Source organism: Megascapheus bottae, chromosome 2 (genome assembly GCF_031878675.1).
Source record: "Megascapheus bottae isolate mThoBot1 chromosome 2, mThoBot2.hap1, whole genome shotgun sequence".
In the NCBI taxonomy this organism is placed as follows: Eukaryota; Metazoa; Chordata; class Mammalia; order Rodentia; family Geomyidae; genus Megascapheus; species Megascapheus bottae.
In genome coordinates, this window is record NC_143510.1 from 55,727,372 (window position 1) to 55,750,741 (window position 23,370).

Below are 23,370 nucleotides of genomic sequence, written 5' to 3' on the forward strand. Positions count from 1 at the left end.
CGTGCAATTTTACTTGGACGTTTCTCAACAGGGCACTATTGGTTTGGAGCTTTTCTAATTAAAACGTCTTTGTATGTTTATATTCTTTTGTAATACAAACGATTCATGTTTATTATTAAACATATTCATTATTTGTAATTAAGAGAACTGGTTGATTTAAGATGAGCTTCTCCTGCTGGCCAAAGGCAGGAGAGACAAAAGTCATCACACCAGTCAACACTAGTTACTTATTACACTTGAAAAGCATTATGTGCACAAAGATCACATCTAACTCTAACTTTTGCATAGATTAACCCTAAATGGGACCCCATCCCATTTTCTTTATTAATGAGAACTTTCTTTTATGGGATAAACCAGTTGATACCTGGCATTTTGCATCTCTCATCATTTGAAATATGTCACAAGAAACAATTCACAGACAAGATTGCTGGATGTGCAAGGCGCAGTGGCTCATGCCTGTAATCTTAGCTACTCAGGAGGCTGAGATCTGAGGATCAAGGTTTAAAGACAACCTGGGCATTAAAATAACCTGAGACTTTTATCTTCAATTAACCTCTAGAAAGCAGGAAGTGGGGCTTGGATCCAGGGTAGGGTGGTAGCCTTGAGCTGAAGAGCTCAGGGACAGCAACCAGGCTGCTGAGGTCGTCTCATGAGCCACAAAAAAAAAAAAAAAAGACAGAGATTGCTATTTGAAAATAGATAATCCTACTGCTATTAGTAAGGCAATTAAATACATGGGCAAATAATGAGTTGCTAGGCAAAATCCCACAGATTTAAGCACTCTTTTTAAAAAGACAAAAAGATGAACTATCAAAAATAGGCAATGACATTGTCTTTTATTTTTTCCTGGGGGTATATCATGGGACTTGAACTCAAGTCCGTGGAGCATTCTTTTTTTTCCATATATTTTTTATTGTAATGAATAGAAGGGTTACATGATATTTGCCAGATAGATGGTGCATTAATTCCCATACATTGATACCCTTTCACATGTCTTGGTCCCCATTTACCTCCCCCCACCCCCACCCCTCATCTTGTTTTCCCCCGTTCCCTATCCAATTTCAGATAACCAAATACAAATATATCTGATACATCAGGTAACAAAGTGAGATAGTGTAACAATATGAGATAACCAAGGGACAGCAAAAGTGATGAGAGATAACATAGTACCTTAAGAACAACAACCATTCATTATATGGCTTATGTTTACATCATATTTTAAATGACAAGTTTATGACAAACAAGTGTTCAGTGAGGGAATCTCTAATTACAATCTCTGGGACTTAGTATTTAGAACTTAATCAAAATTAGGCTAAGGGTTTGTATGTCATAGAAACATATCAATTTATGAAATAAAACATTATGTCTATAGAGTCATAGGTTTTTATGTCTATATAGTTATGTTTGTATTTCCATTACCATGTCCATAGCTTTGGGTATGCAGTTATTGAGTCCTCACTCTTGTACTCTTTGGATTTAATAGCCGCATATTAAGGATACTATGCGCCTTTTGTTCCTTAAGTCTTGACGTCTCACTCAACATGATTCGCTCTAGATTCATCCACTTCCCTGCGAATGCCATTCAATGACATTGTCTTTATAATGACAATGAAAAATTAAAAAGAGAAAGAGGAAGGACATGGAAAAAGCAGATGACAATTTACAATATAACTATGCAAAAGTGGTTTTGTTTTCAATTTGGAGCTCAGTGATCAGTGGAAGTTAGTCATTAAAAAAAAAGACTCCTGTTTACTATTTCCTTAAAATGTGTCAAAACTGGAGTACTATTTCTTAATCTTCTCTAAACAAGCCAAGTATAAACAGACTTTATTTTGTTTCTTGAAAACAAAATGCTTTTTGAAAATAATTTCAATTTTAAAATATTATGGATTTGGATTTCACAAACCCCAAATATATTAGACTGACGTAAAAAAAATTGAACTCTTTGTTCAAGCAAATAAAATTCTGAACTCTTTGTTCAAGCAGTGCATAATGTTAGTTGTATGTTTTAGCACAATATTAATAGAATTAATATAGTGTTATATAGAGGGCAAAGGGTATAGAAATAAAAGATCAGTGCCAAAAAGGAACAAACCGAAGGAAAAAGAGGAAAAGAAAACTGCAGTGCTTTGGGGAGGAAAAGTTGAACCATAGTTAACAACAGGACAAAGAGTGAATCAATTTAGTAACGACCCTCACTAGACACTCTGTTGGAAATGAATCATATGATGTGATTGTATGTGTGGTGGGGGGGGAAGGAGTCAGGATGGGAAAAATGGGAGAGAATGAGGTAGGGAAGACACTATTCAAATGGAAATGTACTCATTACTTGATCTATGTAACTATAACCTCTCTGTACATCACCTCTACAATAAAATTTAAATAGAAATAAGAATAAATTGCAATGTCTGTAATTAAAAGAATAGCACCTTTTTTATTATTTTCAAGTTCTGCTATGGTTTAATTATTTTTTTCACATTTTTATTAAAGAATTTATTCACATTGATTCTTATACCACATTTCAAATGTCATGTTTAACAAACAAGTATTCAAGAAGGGAATCTCTATATACAATCACTGGCACTTAGATTTTAGAACATAATTAAAATTAGGCTGAGGGTTTGTATGTCATAGATATATATTAATCTATATAATAAAACATTATGTCTATAGAAGCTTAATTATTTTTAATTTTAAGAATGTACTTTATACAACATAGTCAGTTCTTACGGAAATCTACAGACCTCTGAGGATCAAAACGCCAATGGGAGAATGCCAACCAATGAATGTTGATCTATCTGTATATGATTGTTCATTTCAACTAATCACTTCATTTAAAACACATCACTAAAACATTTTGTGTGTTAATACATGGAAGCCTTGAAAAGAAAGAAATATGTCAAAAAAGAGAAACGATAATAGAAATGCATGTGGGTTTTATAGTATCTACTGTTTGGACAAAGATCTTTCTTTTCTTGCCAGTGAAATAACTGGTAGATTTCTATTTCACCTTCCACACTGCTGCCATGAGAAAATACCTCTTGTCCGTTAATGCGCTTTCTTCCAGCCACATTAACCTCATAGCTTTTTCCAAAAATGTTTCCAAGAAAAGTAGCCAAGGACTAGTGTCTAATACCTCTAATTCTAGCTACTCAGTTGACAGAGGAGATCTGAAGATCATGGTCAAAGCCAGTCCAAATAGGAAGTCTAATCTCCAATAAGTGAGTAAAAAGCCTCAAGTGGGAGTATGATTGTTATAGGACCAGTCCTGAATGACAAAAGTCAAGGGATAGCTCAAGGCTTTAACTTCGAGCTCTTCATAGGTGCTTTTTTAATAACTTGTATTATGTATATGTGTATTTTTGTTCATGAATATGTGTTGTGAGCATGCACCCGCCATTGTGCATATAGTTCCCCTTAGCCTAACTGACTCACCTCTCTTATTAAATGAGACAATTATCTCATATTTATAGTTTTAAATAATTTTGAAAGAGATAAAGTGAAATGATTTTTCATCTGTTTGTGGAAAGAGAATTGTGGTTTTAATGTATGTAAATGCTCATATGGAAAGATATACTCTAAGAAATATTTTGTTCAATGTGGTACAATAAATTTTACAATAAAATCAAATGTACTGGACTAAAATAAAAATATCACATTTAATATTCTTCATGATGTGTTTTTTTTCACAAAATCATTTTCTTTTCTATGTTCTATCTGATGTGGGTAGAATTTGCATAACTTTCTGTAATTTAACAGAGCTCACATTTATCTTAAAATATACATTAGCAAAGCAATATGAGTTATTTACTTGAATGTAGAATTGAATTACTTTTTCACTGGGGAAGCAGGCAAGTTTCCATTAGGTCTCATAAAGAGTTTTGTAGTACTCTTTTAAGTCAAAGAACATATTGAATGCACACATTAATTTTTATTTTCTTATTTGAGTGCACTGTATTTGAATGCAAGACCATGTACTTGATAGGTAAGAGACTTACTACTTGGTCCAGTTTGACATTCATTTTTGTTGTAGTTGTTGTTTTTTGTCTTTGTTACTTTTCAGATATGCTCTCTGGCTTTTGCTGGCCTCAGACTAGCCTTGGATCACAATCCTGTAGGATTACAGGTATATACCACTCTGCCCAGCCCCTAATGTTTTGAACTTCATAGAGTTTCAGCTGTGACATTGCAATTCTGCTGAATTAGACTATAGCACTTGGGCTTTGAAGACTTGACCCTAAAATCCTATTTCATTTTCTTTTTAATTAAGATACCCAGAATTTATTGCTTGGTTGCATCACACTGCAGTGCATTTTGCATTTTGATTAGGTAATGATTTTGTCTTATTATATGGATCATTTGAGTAGATATCTATGGAACAACTAAACAATACTCATTAACCCCACAGAGGACAAAAGGTATTGTCTTCTTTTTTAACTTACTGATTTTAATTCACTAATCCTTACTAAGCTACAATGAATCATATCGCAGCTTTACCACTGAAGTAAAGTTTGAGAGATCAAAAATATTTCAGGCTCCACTTGAAGTTTTGTGATAGACAAAAATACTTATATTATAAGGCATTATATATAATTATGCTAATTATTCACATATTTAGGTTTATTATATATGATTATAAAGATATTCCACTACATATTATAAAAGCTATTAAATATATAATTGTAAATATTGCATATTATTATACAATATTAATAGTCTACTTAAATTCAATGTAGTAAAATTAATAATATGTGGCATTATAATAAGTTAAAGTATTATATCTAATATAATAAAAATTATAATAATGATATAAAATGATATAATAACTTGTTTTTCATTATATTACACAATGTACTATTTTACTCTTTTCTATGTTGTTATACAGGCAAATACAATCTATATACTTATACAATTTTGTATATGTTCATTAATATAAATATATATTAATCTATGTAAAATTTTATTTAGAGATTATCTTCTCTAAGCCCTTAGAATCTGTTACCACGTATTGTCATTACTAAGGATATGGTAAGTGAATCCTGAGTAGAACTGAGCCCTCTGTTGAGAAGAAAACTGTCTGCATAGATTAAATGAAAGCATGTCTATGCTCCACCTCAAACACAAGTGTACCATTCTTGTAATGCAGAGGAGGGCTAAGTAAAAGACAACAGTTATAATTAGGAAACACTAGTGATAGAGCCATAAACTCCCACTCTCAAATTTATATAAGTTTTTCTCAAATGTATTTGCTCAATATTAAATTCACATAGGAATGTGTGTGTGTGTGTGTGTGTGTGTGTGTGTGTGTGTGTGTGTGTGTGTGTGTCCAGGGGTTCAATTCAGAGTCTCAGTGTTGTCCCTGAGCATCTTTTATTCAAGGCTACTCACTCTACCACTTAAGTCACAGCTCTACTTCCAGGTTTTTGGTAGTTTATTGGAGACAAGAGTCTCATGGTTTTCCTGCCAAGGAAAGCTTTGAACAGTGATCTTCCAATGTAACTAATATTATAGACAGGAGCCATTGGTGCCTGGTCTCGATTGTTAGATTTCTATCAATGCAATATGGAGATTATTCTTGATTGCTGACCTGTGACAAAATTCAGTTTGGCCAGAAGTCTTTCAGGTTAAATACAAACCAGGGAATCCCACTTTCCATTATTATCATTGTGAGGCCCACTACAGAGAGACTCTAATAGCCATTTTGAATTTTCCTTTTGCTGTAGAATTGACCTACGTGAAGCATAACATGAAATATCACCTGTATACTTTATACTATCAAAAACTTACTTTAGTAATCTCAATAGTCATGTACATTCATAGTGAAGTATACATTCAAGTATAACATTGAAAATTATAAGCTACTTCAGATTTTTATTCTCCATTGCTTTTTTCCTATTTTTTCTTTACTCTAGAGTTAAAATTTTAGATAGCAACACAAACCAAGTTACTTGTGTTAATTTACAGAAAGTTATTTAAAAGTATTTTTCAATTAATTTTTAAGCATTTTTCAAATACTTTTAAATTATTTTTTCAAATAATTATCTTTAATAGACTAGGTCTTGTGAAATTATGGAAATGAGGTGTGTTTCCTATGAGATAGCAGCACTTAAATATTCAGACATACCTCACTCTTTGCTGGACTGTGAGACACCACTCTGTGTTAGTGGAAGGGTACAATTAGACAACACAGCAATGGCAGATCACAAACAGCAGCCTTTGCAAGTGTCAGCAATTTGCTACTCTTCACTAGAGGATGAGTTTGCTAATTGCATTAAGTTTGTGTCTAGCTGTAATTTCTGCCAGCATCAGTTAAAGGAAGAATTGCTAGGTCACACCTGGGCTGTGTGTTAAGGCACGAAGCACACAGTTAAGGAATCACTTTAAACCACAGCCTGTGTGCATAATTAACAATGCTTAAATTCCTTGATTAAAAATCTGCTTATCAAGGGAAATTCTGAAACTAAGTCTTTAGAGATAACTGCAGAATAACTCCCTGTCCCCTTTGAACTAGTGATAGGTTAATGAATTTACAAAGTGTTTTAGTCGTTGGGCAAAAACTGCATCTAATTATGCAGGATTAGAGTATAAATAAATACTGGTGTTTGATGCTGATAGATAACTAGAGAGTATTTGCAGAATCATTTATAGTATATTTAGTAATGGAACACATGTAAACATTCATTGCTCAAAACAAAGTGTGCCTGCCGGATTTGGGATCCATTTGTGAGCTGTCAGTTTATATGAATAAAATAATAATGTTTGCAATAGCAATGAGTTACTTATCAAAAGCCATTATTTTTGTTGATCAAGATAGGTTGTATTCATAAACTGATTTGCTAAATGACAAATCTTTGTACAACTAATTTAAAATAAAATGAAAAAATCTTATAAAAAATAAAATTTCAAGACTTGCATTCACAATATTCTTGCCTCTTTATGGGACCTAATAACACAATTTCAGCCCAGAAAATGTAAATAGAGAAAGTTGCTCACTAAAAATGCCCCTTAGTAGCTACTAAAAGGCCTCACTGTTCGTTCATTAGCTAAGTGGAGAACATTTCTGGTGGGATGTCCTTAAAGCCTACAGAAAACCCGAATAGGATTTGAAATGAATCTGAGACACAAATGTGTCTTACTAGTTAAATGTGTCTTACTACTAAAATGTGTCTTACTACTAAAGACGTGTCTTACTAGTTATGATAGTTTGCCATGCCTATTGCATCTTGGGATATAAAACTGCTGATGTTTTTGTCCCCTTACATATGGTGAAGAACTGTGAGATTTTCCTAAACATGAGATGTTCTTTTAAGCTATGCTTTCTCTACCCACAATAGCATCTGTAAAGTAGTAGTGAGCCTGAATAAGTGTGAAGCAATTGAAATGGACAATTCAGAATCCTCAACATGATTAAGCAACTTGGGAAAAAAACCACAACAATCTGAGTACTGCTGTCATTGACTCAGTTTACCTCCAAGATCATTCTCCAGCACAACATCCTCCTGCAGTGAATTCAAGAAGTGATATTCTCTCCATACTTTCTCCGTTGTCTTGTCACATAAATTTATTCAAGCATTCAAACATTTATTCAGCTGTCTAAATGAGAAGGTAAAGTGAAGTTTTATTAGTTGTTCTTAGATGTAGTAAAAGAAAAAACTATTGCCACATACTAAGACAAACCAAATTGTCAGTGTGTTAAGGTCTTTACCTAGGGAAATGAAGCATCATGTCATAAGCACTGCACATAACTGAGGGTTCTTGTGTTCTATCACGTTCTTATCATGGCCTACACCATAGTTACCAGCTTGAAATTATGCCTCATATTAAGAACAATGGAAGCTATCCCATCCTTATACTAGGAGAGGTTTTATATTTTTATTTTCATTTTTAAGTGGTAATATATACAAGAGTAGGAAATTTAATTCAAAATTGTTATATCTAAATATTAAATCAATTTTACTTAATATAACCAAATAATAATTCTAATTTAGAAAATATCTTTGTCAATACAATTTTATGTGATTTCAAATGGCTGGATAAGTGACGGAAGGTATAATAATTCAGTAAATCACTGTTTTACATCAATAAATCTGTCATATTTTCACAATTTGTAATATGGCTGTAATGGAAAATTCATTTGTATTACAACCAAGAAAAAATGAGGAAAACATGAATTTATGGAATATTAACTGTAAGCCTGGCCATGTGAAAGATATTGAGAATGAAGAACTAAGTAAATTAGAATTCAAATCCTTAGAGATCTTGAAATCTGAACAGGAATGTTAGAAATAGTCTTTTGTTTTCCCACAGAGATGGTTGAGTCAAGGGAGTCCACACACCTTACCAAAGTATTTGTATATTATTAGTGTGAAATTACAGATCACTTGAAGCTACAGATTCATCATTGGTGACATAGCAAGTGTTTGCAAAGTGGAAAATATACTATCATTAACATGATAGTATATTTTATTCCACTACCCAAAACAGGGTAGTGGAATAAAAATCAGGAGAAAAGAGCTCACTGAAATAAATGAGGTACATACAATGCATACGTCAATCAAGTCAACTTACACACGCATAGGAGATATTAACAAACCCAGTCACAATCAGTTCACTTGGAGATCAAGAAATAAGTGATGATTTCATGGTTTTGCTACACATTTATAATTGTCTTAGAACTGCTAGTTCCCCAAAAGCTTGCTTTCTTGTTTTAAGATGCATAGCAGTAGACGTGCCAAGATTTAAAGTAAATATTTTCCCTTCATTGCTCATGTTATTTCCAAGCAAGAGGATGATTATATTGTGAATGACTGTGATTCACAGCAATGGTCCTAAGGCAGCCTTCCAAATCATCCTGTTTTCCTCATCTAAGTGGCTTTGTTAGGAACCTTTTTTCTCTCATAGAAACAATTGAAACAATTAATTAGTTTCAATTGTAATTAAGCGATGATCTCATTTAGCTGTGATTAAATTACAACAGCTTGATAAATCTAGACAGTAACATTTAGTTAATTTAATTAGGTATGGTAGTGTATTTCTCTGTCACCATTCAGAATGAGTCATAATTGGGTGTGAGCTTGTTTTCAGGCAAGTAATTTTTTGCACTTTTCTTGGACAGTTAGATGTAAACAACAGGCAAACTATAGCTGAGTGATACTTTCTTCCATTTGTTTTCTTGAAAAGATATTAAGATGTGTAGTGGATAATTTCTTTTTCTTTACTGTAAAATAAAATGTCCACCAAAGACTAGATTTGTTTTCAAAAAAATTCAAAATTTAGTTTGAAATATAAAGCACCTATTTTCCTACAGAAAGCTCAATTCTCCTCATTCCCACTATGTATTTTTATTATTTCATGAAAAATAATACTTAGCCCAATACATTGATTCTATATTATGTGGCTTTTTATTTGGTCTTATTTCTTTTTTAATTTCTCTCTAGTTTATGGGACTAAGAGAATTAAACTTTAAATTGTTGAAAATTGTGATTCAACTTTAAAATTTCTGAATGTCTCTACATAATTATTGCAGATTAACAGAGATTAAATTTTAGTTTCTTAAATATTTGAAATAATACTGAGAATCATATCCTGATAATTAACAGCAAGTACAGGGGTTAGTAAGTACTGGTACAGAGAGGTAGTTCAAATTAAAATACACAAAAATAGGGCCCGGAGTTTGACCTTGTGGTAGAGTGCTTGCCTAGCAAGCATGAAGACTCGGGTTCGATACCTCAGTACCACATACATAGAAAAAGCTGGAAGTGGTGCTGTGCTTCAAATGGTAGAGCTCTCGCCTTGAGAAAGCCCAAGGACAGTGCTCAGGCCTTGAGCTCAAGCCCAGGACTGGCAAAAAACAAAACAAAATGAAACAGAAAAAACTATAGAAAACACATATCAGACAAAATGAACAATAGAAATAAATTCTATTGCATTCCATTATGATTACAGTGCTGTGAAGATACTGGATTCAACTCAGCTGAAACACAAATGAATTTAAGCATTGGAGTTACTTTCAAGAATTGGACACCTGTAACTGGAAGTTTGGCCTAGTGGTAGAATGCTTGTCTAGCATGCACAAAGGCCTGGGTTTGATTCCTTGGTTACCACATACATACAAAAAAGCTGGAAATGGTGCTGTGGCGCAAGTGGTAGAGCTCTAGCCTTGAGAATACCCAAGGACAGTGCTCAGGTCCCTGAACTCAAGCCCAGGACTGGCAAAAAACAAAAACAAAAAAAGAATTGGAAACCTCTTCTGCCTTCTGACAGAAAGAAATGACAGGAATGTTACAGTTAGGGAAAATGGCATCAATAGCATCTGAAGTTTTTCTCATGAATATACAGTGCTGGATTAAATTTACGTCAATAATATGATCAGGTTACTTTTTACCAGAATTACTAATTATCAGAAGAATCTTCATGGATTATAAAGTCTCATTTTCTCTTGAGAATTCACATGCAGCCTTAGTTTGGATACACAGACTCTCCAATAACTATTATTATTGTAGATAATGACAGATTGAAGTGATTACTAAAGTAATATATACATGTTTGACCCCAGTGCAAAAGAATTTGATTTATAAGAACTCTCTCTTAATCATAAAAGTTAATTGTTTTCATCAGACCAAAAAGCCAGTTGCAGTTATTAATCTGCATTTATAATTCCATGAGATTTGCTGTCTGGAATTCATCACCATTTTAATATTTGATCTTGGCTTCGTGTTTTGTATATAACAAATACATCATTAAAGACTCTTCTCAGGGTACGGGCAGATTAGAAATATAGACTATGAGGTCACTTAAATGGAAATGGAGCAATTGTTATTGACAAGTTGGAAATTACAGAACGGTGTTAAATGGCTGCGATGTTAATGGAGATATCAGTGTAAGCGATGGCAGAGACGTTTGTTTTTCCTATCAAATAAGGGGGCTGAGACTCAGATTTTGTGTTTTCACCATCCTCCTCAGCATAATTGGAATGTGATTTAGAGGGCAATAAATGAGTATCCAAAAAAAATGCACCTAATTGAGGAACAGAAACAGATTTTAGAAATACATGGCTTAATTGGTGTCCTGAGGACCCAGAACAGCTGGAAGCCTTACTTCATTACACAGTGCCTACCCAACAGGGAGGAGAAGCCTGGAAAGCAACCTCTGGCTGCAAAAGCAACCACTGCGCTGTTCCCTAATGTAATTCTGTAGCTGTAATTTCCTAGTTATAGTCTCAGAATTTGTGAACAAAGATCTGTCCCTGAAAGAAGTGAGAATTCTTTAGAGAACATTTTTTTCCCCTTCTTGATGGCAATGTGTATGTTGAATGGCATCTCAAATTAGAAAGCATTGATGTGCCTGCGGAACTGAAATTTCAGCCACCACAGTAAGTAACTCCTCAAATTAACTGCAGATTAATTTACTTTTTATGTGTGCTGATATTCAAATGTACATCATCTAGATTGACACATGGGATCCATAGAAACAGAAGAGGATTCCAGGAAGGTGTTGCAAATTCACATTTAATAAGTGTAGAAACTCACTTGAGAAATCATTCAAAATGACTGTTCACGCAAACTAAATGTAGACTGACGAAGAACATTATCTGAAGTTTTTAACGGTCACAAAGGTCATCTAGATTTCAATATCCCTTACAAAGTGTCTCCAATTTTATTACCTTACATTGCCCATAACTTCAGAATTTCTGTGTTTTTTTCAATTAGCTAAGAAAGGGAAATGTGAATACTCAAGTTGTATCCCTAAAGACGTACCCTGAAGCATGGATTCGACAGCAGCAACGGACTTATTTCGAAAGGGTGAGTTTGGGGGCTTGAGATGCATCATGTTTGGCTGGCATGCCTGGAGTCCTGGTTTGACTCCCAACTTCCTTTCCAAAAGTGGAAGAAAAACCGAAAGGGAAACTAGACTACTTATATTTGAAAATGTAATAAAAGGAAGTATGAACAAATCCAATGTTCATGCTGATATAACATTTTACAAAATAAAATAATGACTGGAATGGTCAGTTGGCCCATCTCCTTTATTCTATAAACTATAGAGGTTATCAATAATATTATTTAATTACTGTTCAATTAGATTAATGATTCCTGATTGCCAAAAATCATGTTCATCCTTAGTTTCAAGTTTGACTTTAGGAACTTTGGGATTTGATCTTTGGAAAAAGAACTTCCATACATAGTTAAAAGGAGGTCATACTGAATTAGGTGGACCCCAAAACCCAGTGACTGATGTATTTATTTATAAGAAGTAAAGAGGTCCCACATGCATATAGGAAGGAAGCAATAGATGATGCAGGCACAGCGTAGAGTGACATAGCTATCAGAAAAAGAACACTGAAAACAACAGGCAATTAAATTCAGGAACTCCAGAAGAAAATAACTCACTGATAATTGATACTGGACTTTTAGCCATCAGCAATGAGAATATATAATTTCTATGAATTTAAACCACTATTTCCCTTCTTTTGTTCTTCCTAACCTCCTCCTCCAGCACCTCAATCTCCTCCTTCGCCTCCTTTTCCTCCCCCTCCTCCTCCTCTTCGTCGTCGTCCTCCTCCTCCTTTCTTCTTCTCTGAGAGTTGGACTTAAACTCTGTATCTGATGCTTTGGCTTATCATCCCTTGCTTACCATCTGACCCATGCCTCCAACCTCAAAGTCACCTTTCATACAGTAGTTACACAGCTCCGCGTGGTGTTTTGAAGTTCATCCCAGGCTGAGTGGCCTGCAGGTTGGGGAGACTGCGGAAGTCCAGGAGCTTCAGCATTTCCTTAGTGTCAAGGTCAATTTGGATGATCTCCTGATCCAAGGCTGAGCCCTCCCGGACTAGTGAACCCTCCATTCTCTCTCCTCCTCCTCCTGCGGCTTGATGGAGATGCCCCACACCGGGCCTCTCATCAGCTGGGTGGCACACCCGGCGATCTGCTCGTGCAGCTTCTTGCTGGGGAGCATGGCGATCTCCTGGCACACGCGCTGGTTGGCGTGGAAGAAGTGGTACATAGTACTTCTGGATGACGACTCGAGCCGCCTTCTTCCCGGTCTTGGTGGTAGCGCAGCCAACGTCTTCGGGCTTGGCGGAAGAGGCTAAGTCACCATGTTTTAGATAGCTTTGTTATGTAATTCCTCTGTAGCGTAATTCCTTAAGGAATTTCATGGTGCATAATTTGCAAAATAAAAAAAAAACTGATCCAGAAACTATTTTCCATGCATACTGGTGTGAAGAGTAGAATTCACGTAAGACATTGTACTCTCTTGTGTCTTAATCCTCTTTGGGGAACTCAACTGCCTCCTTTATATTAAAAACTTGCAAAAAAAGGCAGAGAAAAGTAATTGCAAGTATGCAAGATGCTAACCAATATAAAATATTCTCTGTAATGTTTATTATTCTACTTTTGGAGAGTAAGTAGAGCTATAACCTTATAGAGTTAAAGTGGAAAATTTTGCTCACTTTTCTGTTGAAAATCTTCTTAGTCATTATATATATATATTTCTATGTAATTAGTATAAATTAAGGCTTCATTTAAAACATTACAAACAACAACAAAACACATTAGTGACATGAATATCTATAAACATACTGTGGTGATTCGTGTCTATTACTTAATCAAAGGATACAGAAATTAATTTTAAAATCTAACTACAAAAACTGACATCATAACTAGAAAAATAAAATTTTACTGATTGTTTTTGCTGAAGGAATGACAGGAGAATTCAATATTTGATTGCATCGTCTAATAAAAACATGTTTTTAAATTTATAATACACATAGTAAGCTTTCAAATTATACTATGTCTTCTATATTTATATGTGTATTATATATGCCTATTTATATATGTATTAGATATGCATATACATATGTGTAGATAATGCAGTAGATAGATATATAGATATTTAGATAAATTTGGGAAAGGATATCTCAGAGATCACAATTGTTTGTTGTATGCTAAATGAATTATTTGCAAAGTTGACACAATTAGACAAAACACATTCAATGAAATCACCACAGAAATCCCATTACTTCACTGACATTGCATTGGCTTTCCAGTAAATTTCTACCAGAGTAATACATCAGAAGCAATATAATTCATAATTCATGAAGAACAAAGCTACTGCTTTACATCAACCAAAATGAGTTTACCACAACACTCTTCACAACTTTCAGACAAATGAGCAAATATTTCAAATACATCAACTGCATTAAGAGGGACGAAGACCAGGCTCTAATTTTAGGTTAGGCTAAGATCTGAAGAGTGTGGTTTGAAGCCAGCCTTGGCAGGAAAATCCATGAGACTCTTATTACAAAGTAGCTACCAAAAATCCAGAAGTGAAGCTGTGGCTCAAGTGGTAGAGAGCTAGCCTCCAGCAAAAGACCCTCAGGACAGTGCCCAGACCCTGAGTCCAACCTCCAGGGCTGGCAAGCAAGCATACAAACATACATACCTACCTACATAAATACATACAACATACTTACCTACATACATACATATATGACTTTAGAAAAAAGAATAGTTTCAATTTTCCATCCACTGTAAGCTGACTTGATTGCCTTTTGTCTATTCTTCAACATCCTACCTGAAGCAGCAGAGCATACCACTGCTCCTAACAAAGACTCTACATGCCCCTGTGGCCTGGAGACATAAGCTATCCTTTCTTATCTAGAGTTAGCAACACAAGTTAAAAAAGGTCACAAACAAGTTTTCACTCTTACCCCAAATTTAGTTGTTTTTCAGAAATAAACCCCTCTCTGTTCATTGAGCCCTCCTATTAACCTGCTAAGCATCTACTATTTTTATATAGGTGAATTATTTACTAGATAGGAAAATATATTTGAGTTCTTCCTGTAGCCATTGTCTCATTTTTGTTTCCAATATATCATTTTTTAAAGAAATGTTTCCCTAAAGATGGAGTATATAAACCAAAGTTCTTAATGATTTAATCTTTTATTTACCTAACTAAAAATACGTTTCTCTGCAGATCATATAAATCTTTCGCCTTTTACTAAATAAAAATGCAAATAAGGTAAAAACAGCTGGGCACAGTGGCTCACGCCTGAAATCCTGGCTACTCAGAAGATTAAGATCTATGGATCACAGTTCAATGCCAGCCCAGGAACTAAAAAGTCCGTGAGATTCTTATCTCCAATTCATTACCACGAAACCAGAAGTGGTGCTATGCTCAAGGGGTAGGGTGGTAGCCTTGAGCAGAAGAGCTCAGGGACAAGACCCAGACCCAGGGTTCAAGTCCTGTGACCGGCCAAAAAAAAAAAAAAAAAAAGGATAAAACAGTCCTACATTCAAAGCTAGAGAAAGTATGACATTGAAAGCTATAAATATAGAAAACTACACACTTTTTTACATCATGACTATTATTTTTTATAAAATAACTACTTATATAAACATGTTTTTCTATCTTTCTAACAACTGTTATAAGATTGTCTACTGAGTCAGATTTATTTGTGTGACATGATTTGGCTAATGAAATGTGAACACCTTATACAATGTACCTCAGCAGAAATGTTTAACTTTACTCCTAAATTTAAAAATAATGTAAGAAAGAAGGAATGGCTTGTGATGGGAAGCATGAAATAATGTTAATGGCGCTTTACCTTCTTGTGACACATTTTAGCATAAAGATCAATCCACCCACAAAAGTCAAATTGTAATTTTACCACACACAAAATGTCTTAGCAATGTTTACTGGGTGGCTGCTCCTTGAGTTGTGTGAGATGGACTTGTGGAAATCCTTAAATATGTAAACAAAGAGCACACTGGTATTTGTCTGAGAAATGATTCTTTTCCTGAAGGAGTGCTTTATTGAAGGCTAGGAACAGCTGGTCTGACAGATTGCTTCTTGTTTGTCCCAGCTTAGATTCTGTTGAGCACTTCAACCTATGTTGAGTATGCTATTTAGGCTCTGTGGCATTTCCAGTACCTCTTCAAAGGTCACAATGACAGCTGCCTGGTTGTAATTTCAGCCTTGGAAGTATTTGTTCACTGATCAACCCTTATGCATTTTTCAAACACTGCTTTTTATTTTAACTTATTTGTGAGAATTTAGTTCTAGGGCACAAAGATCTCAGTCTTGACATATTTGATTCCTATGTGTGACACATGACACTGACAATGTAAAACAATATAAATATCTTTTTAAATTTAATTTTAATGACTTTAATTGATTTTTTCTGGGACTGCAATTTTTAATTCAGGATCTCATATGTGCTCAACTTTCTTTCCCACAGCTGGCATGCTACCACTTGTGCCACGATTTCCAATTTACTTTTTATTACTTATACTGCACATGGAGTATGCTGGACGTTTCTGCTCAGGATGAACTCAATCTACAATCCTCTGATCTCTGCCTCCTAAGCAGCTGAGATTATAGGTGGAGTTACTGACATCTGGCTGTTGATGTGTTTTACAAAGGGCTGTTCTGAGTTTTATCTACATTAAATATTTTGTATTTGTTATATGGATACAAGTTCATTTTATTAGAAGTGGTATATGTATATTTGCTATATGTTTCCTAAAAAGCAAATGGAAATTGGAGTCCATATCTGATAAATACCTGGTATTCTCCACTATCCAAAGTAACTATAATATTGTGAGTGACCCCATCAGGATCATTTTGTATTGTGTTGATAACTATACCAATAACTTATATGCCATCATATACATCTGCCTAGATATTTACTGATAGATTTATCACAGTATGACTCAGAGAATGGACTCAGTATATCTCACAGAAAATCTATACATTCTCTATTACTTGAGTCACAGCTCAATGACTTTTGGGGGGTAAATTGCAAACAAGTTTCAATGGACTTTCCTGCCTGGGCTGGCTTTGAACTGCAGTCATCAGGTCTCAACTTTCTGGGTAGACAGGATTACAGATTTGAGTTACCAGCACTCAGCTATATGAAAGTTGTATGCATTTATATTTCTCTTCCTTAAAGTTTGTTCTTCAGAGTTTCCACTGAATCTGTCAGCTGGATAAGTAATGATAAATATTTATTTCCCAAGAGGACTAGAAATACCTGCATGGAGTATTCATATTTAGTAGACAAATATATTTTAAAAACATATCCCTAGAATCCAAACAATATGTAAATCTGGCAAATATTTGTTCACAAGAAACGAGAATGGTTCTGAAAACTTTTGGGAAATAATATTCTGTTTGTGCCTATCAGGGAAGGAAGTTGTGATACTCATATAAATGGCCTGAGAGAATCTCCCCAGTATAGAAAGCACTCAATGCCTCCAGTAGTAGTTTGTGTGACTGTCTTCAATAATCCACTTTCTCCTCTACAAAGAGCTACATCTCCAGTCTTGCCAGGTCTTCTTATACAGACAGGCTATTCCCTTCCCCACATCCTTGTTATATTACTTTTTGGACCATGAGAATGTGTGCTTGTATGGTGTAAAGTATGAATGACTAGATGCCATCCCTGCATTGCCCCTGGTTACAGCCAGATTCCATGTCACCCTCTTCTTCCACGAGAAAAGCGGGTCCCAGTTCAGAGGAATTTCTGGGTCACAGAGTGAAATGAATTTGAGCACAGATCTGAGACTATAGAGCAAAGCTGAGGCAGCAGCTGATAGCGTGCCAGAGAAATTGTGTGTGTGTGTGTGTGTGTGTGTGTGTGTGTGTGTGTGTGTGTGTGTGTGTGTGTTGAAATGCACTGGGATTTGAGGATGACTTTCCTACCACAGCCAAAGCTGAGGAGAGCCTTTCTAAAGCTCACCTGTGGAAAGGAGAAACAAATTACAACCATCAATGGGACTCCACTGATGTGCTTTGTCCTGTCAAGCATCTGTTCTGTGCTTCATTAAATAAATATTTCTCACCCTTTAAGCAAAGAATTTCCATTTGCTCCTGGGAGTTGAAAATAAACTATATAGAGATAACTCTGAATAGACATCTCGCCTTATGAAATCTACCAACAATTATCGGTATTTTGAGGTTTTTTTTCTGATTACTGAATACTACATGATGGCAATTTTTAGGTAAATTTTAATTTTTGAATTATTTCCTACAAGGAAGATTTGATTTAAGAATCAGATCTTGTGTTTGCCTACCACGTATGATGCCATCGGTTTGATTCCTTGGTACCACATACACAGAAAAAGCTGGAAGTAGTGCTATGACTCGAGTGGTAGAGGAGTGCTTGCCTTGAGAAAGTTCAAGAGTGCGTGGGAAGAGTAAAAGAGAGGAGTAATACTGATCCAGAAGGAGTGTACTCACAAACTGACTCCATATGTTTGTTCAACAGATAATAACAAATACTGAAAACACCCTTCCATATTTATAACAAATGTTTAAAATTAAGACAGTGGAAAATGACTATAGTTACTATGCCTTATTTATCCCTGAATTCTCATTTTTCCACCCTACACTCAAGTAGGAATATTGTTTTCCATTGGAAAATTGCATTCTGAAACATTCCCTAGTCTATTAATGATCATCAAAAGGAATCTAAGAAACTTCCTGCGCAACATTTAAGATAAACATAAACTAACCTATGAGATTATTTAGTGGCACTACTTTTTTTTAAATTTTGGGATTAATCTTTTCAAGGAATGGTTCTGAAGGAACTACAAATGCCTCAACTAAATATGGTGCATTGTGTTGTGTTGTCTTCCTTTTTTCTCTTCTTTCTTTTTCTTCTTAAAATTTTCATCATTTTAATTCTATTCTATTTCTGATGTACATTTTCCAAAGATTGCAAGGAGAAGTTAACAAGTTCTTCCTGAGATGGGCCTTCTTCCGAGATGAAATCTCTGAGACACAGGAAAAGCCAGAGGTGGGTGATAAGGCTGACCTGAGTCACCTGGCAACACAGGCTTCCGAGGAAAGCTGAAATTGGTTCCATCACAGCAGCCTGTTAGGTTCACTGTTTTTCATTTATGTGTATTTGTTATGCATGTTCATGAAAATGGAGAGAGATTTAGCTTCTTTATTCAAAGATTTCAGAGATTCTTCTGGAACTCTTAGTAAAGCATCTGGGTTGATCCTGTATGCCTTCTAGCCTTGCCAAGAAAATAAAAAGTAGAAAAAAAGCAAGTTCCCAAGAGTTCTTGAATCTTTCTCAGCACCTACTAGTAGGGCCAGGAAATAAACAACCAACCAACCAACCAACAAACCAAAAATGCACTAAATTCCACCAGTGGAAGCTCAGTGAGATTATTGCTCAGTGGGTAAAAATTAGCCAAATGAATATCTGAAGCCCATTTATGCTAAAAGAAATAATAGAGCATCATTAGCATCTGTGCACATTCCCCTACAATCTCTTACAGTATAGAATTGGAAGATGAGGGGAAAACAATTGTAGACAGGCATCCACTTATCCTTTTAATTCCTCATGTCCTTTTCCTTATCTTTCTCTTCAGGACATAAATCTGATTTGTGAGAGAAGGGACAATACACTCATAGAGATTTAAAAGGAGAGATGGGGTTATGTAGGATGTAGAGAAGTACCTTTTCGTTTTGTAAGTGATTGTTCATAAATCCATTGTCAGAAATGATGCTGTCCAAAAAAGTGAAACACATATTTTTTATCCAGAAATACAAATACATGAGAAAAAATGTTAGAGGAAGTGGCTAATATGGTACTGTACTGAATCTCAAATCCCCACAAAGATTTGAAAGGCATGGGAAAATAGATAAGTGGTCATAAAATGACTTTTTAAAAAAGATCTTTGATTGCTTGTAATATAATCAACACTTTCTTATGTAATTACATCTCAAAATGTAATTGTGTGTTTTGGGTTATGTAAAAGCATTAAAAGAGCATTGACACAGAGACCATTTTATTGAAAGAATGATTTCCTTCATGTGAATGCAAAATTAGGTGAAAGTTAGACTCTGCTGAAAGATGTTCAAGCAATCCCTCCAGTGGCTAGTGCAAATAAAATGTATTTGAAGATGTATATTGTCAGGTGCTGTGGCTCACACCTGTAATCCTAGCTACTCAGGAGGATCACAGTTCAAAGCCAGCTGGAGCACTAAAGAACGTGAGACTCTTATCTCAAATTCATCACTAGAAATTGGGAAGTGGGGCTGTGGCTCAAGGAGTAGGGTGGTAACTTTGAGCTGAAGAGCACAGGGACAGTGCCCAGGCCCAGAGTTCAAGCCCCATGACCCCCCACACACATACACACACATACACAAAAGAAAAATAAAGATGTAGTTTGTTACCAAATAGATACTATTTTATTTAAGATATTTTGCACCTCTATCTACACATTTTAATAATCTAGTATTATATTAAGAGAATGAAATGAAAATAATTTGTTTTCTACAATAAAATAATTTTAGGAAATTGAGACAAGCAAGTGTGTACAAGTGAGAGAAACGTTATGATTGTTTTATATGCTTGCCTTAGTGTTTCTTTTGCTTGGATTTATTTCACTGCTTTTACTTGGTAGTGCTATGGTGTTTTAAAATGTGTCTGTTTAAAGGACTATTTCTTTAATGCCTATTTTTTCTAGTCAATATTAAACATTATTCCCATAAACCATGTCCTAATTCCATACTCTGTGATTCATTTTAGATGAATTTACCTCTAATTAACTCTTAACTCATTACACCACCTCAGAACCTAAACTGTGTTCATTGTCATTTTGGAAACTACATTTTTATTTCCAAAATTTGTATCGATTTTAAACATGTATACATGTATATAATTTTTGATTCTTGTCTTACTCTTTGTGTGTTTACTTGTTTTTATGCATGAATATATGTTTGAAGCCTTATTATGAAATTCATATGGAACAAATTTATTTTTCTCAGTAAATTTTGTCTAGATAGCAATATAATTTTGTGGCATTATTTTATTAATGGAGATTAAGTTGATTGTGGGTCATTCTATCTTTTTGTTTGTTTGCTTTTTTCCCCCATAACTTCTTCAACTGACCTCTACCATGGACTTGGCAATGTTGCCGGTTGATTCTTCAGCCTTCAGTATGGAGTCAGATTATTATTGCAATTAGTAGGTCTTTGTCCAAGGGCAATGTTTTAGGCATACCTGAGGGTTGTGAGCTTGTGACTTACAGAATCTGCAGGTCAGCACTGATTAATTTAGGGTTCGGATCAATGTGTCAGATCCACCCCAGGATTTGATCTCTTTCTGGTTCAGTGGACAATTAGCAACATCTCAAATGAGTTTTTAAATATCATTTGTAGAATTTAAACTTTCCCTTTTACTATTTTATAAAAGGCAGAAGATTTATACGATTTGCAGAGAAACCAGAGTATTTCACTTTTACAATTTTGTATGTCTTTATCATTTATCTTCAGCAGGAATTCAAATGAGTTCCTAGAAATGGTTGAGAGGTTTATCTTTGTGATGCTTCTTAAGGTACTATGTGCAGTTATTTCTTTTCTCTTTTCTTTCCCCACTTATGGTTAATCTCATGTGATTACTGTATCTAACTTTGTTATCTGATATAGTGTATATACACTTACTTGTTCATTAAAATAGGGAAGGGAAGGGGGAAACAAATGATTGGGAGGGGTGGGAGGAGGACAGAGGGACAAAAATATGAGAAGGTGTATTAAGGTTCAAGAAGTAATGTGCCCATTACCTGAAAAATATAACTGTAACCCTTCTATACATTATTCTGACAATAAAATACAATAGAAAAAGAAAGAAATGGTTGTGTTGGTCATCAATATCAGATCCTAACATGACTAACACTATGCTCGATGGGGCTAAGTATATAAGTAGTTCTCGGGAAAAAAACCAGTTATCACAACTATGGGGAGAATATATTTTGACTATTAGATTTTGAGTTTGAGTTTTACTCTAAATCAATGTATTAGTCTCAGAAAGCCAGAATCTCTGAGTTTAATGGTGTGACCTTGGAAAGACTATCGAAAATCTGTGAACTCTGCTCTTCAATCTGACTACCAAGCACTTAGAAATTTTTATATACCACTCTTGTCAAAAATGGATGATTTAAGTCAAAGCACTTTGATATCTGGTTAATTTAACACATGGGAATCAAAATATTGTTACCATCAGTAAGCTCTTAAGAAAATAAGAGACAAAAATGAAATTGTAGTTACATTTTTTCCCATTTTTTTGTATAACGTGCAAAGGCCTCAAACTCATCTTTACAATACAGAGAGTTATGTAAAATGTGTGAAGTGGAAGGGTGGACAGTTACATAGAACTGAGAATGGAGTTTGCTCATGAGTAAATGCTATGAAGGGGCATTTAATTTTTATTTACATTGGAACTTAGCTCTAAGAAAGTCTCGTTCATAAATAATCAGTTTGAGGTAACTGCTTTATAGATTCATTCACAAAAAATATTTTCATTGACAATGGAATTTTACTTCTCTGTCAGAAAGAATATCATTTTCAGGGAAATGGATGGATCTGGAAAAGTTATACATTAAGTGAAGTAAATCAGGCTCTGAGTGAGAATGGGTGCACACTTTATCGTTCTGGAAGTTAGATCAGAATTAAAAACATATATGAAAACAGATAGAGGGTCACAGGAAAATTAGAAAAAAACAAATATACCAAATTATGTGAAATACAAGGGAGGAATCCAACAATGTAACTCCTATGAACAACTAACTTACTATGTAACAAAATGAATAATCAGAAGCTGGAACAAATGAGGAGAGGAAGGGTGGGTTATAACAGGCAATCATATATGAGAACCTGAGAGGTTGGGTGGGGAGGGGAGAAATGAGGGAAAATGATGAAAGGGCGAGATTGATAATTGTACTCATAAACTAAGCACAGAATTGAAAGCCCTGTATACTTACTTCAAATTAATTAGAAATCCTTTATGTAATAAAGTATATTGTCTTAAAACTAGTGTGTGTGGCTCCAAAACTGTAGGCATTAAAGGAATAAAAATTTTAGCTTCTCAGATCCATTATGTAATTTTTTGTTGTTGTTAGCACCTCTTATCAAGAGCTTCTGGCTCTTAAGAAGTGCTGGACTTCACAATGATTTTTAAGATACAGTGGTATAGGGCCATCAAGGTCAAGGTGTTACACAAAAGAAATACAAGTAAAAGTGTCCAAATTTGGCATAGGTACCTACAAAACAATTGCTTGCATGTGCTTGAAAGCAGAAGAGCTTAATGAATGAACCTGTAGATTCAATAGTCTGTCAAGAGTTGATATATTTGAAGTCGCAACATAATGAAACAAGGAAAAAATTTCAACAACCATTACCCTTTCATTTCCTGACAGAATAATGAGCTTCTTACAACAGTTTCATAAGCAATAAATCTCTATCATAAATTATTACTTAGCTATTGCAAACCTAAAATAATCATGCTGAGTTTATTTATTCTCATTTAAATAGATGTATTTTTCTTCTGGTAGTATTCAAATTAGCAGCAAC

General features: G+C 34.6%; 1 pseudogene; it reads right to left on the reverse strand.

Moving 5' to 3' along the window:
* Nucleotides 1-12,679: 12,679 nt before the first annotated feature.
* LOC150067138 (small ribosomal subunit protein eS17 pseudogene) overlaps nucleotides 12,680-23,370 on the reverse strand; it is a 102,007-nt pseudogene continuing 91,316 nt past the window's right edge.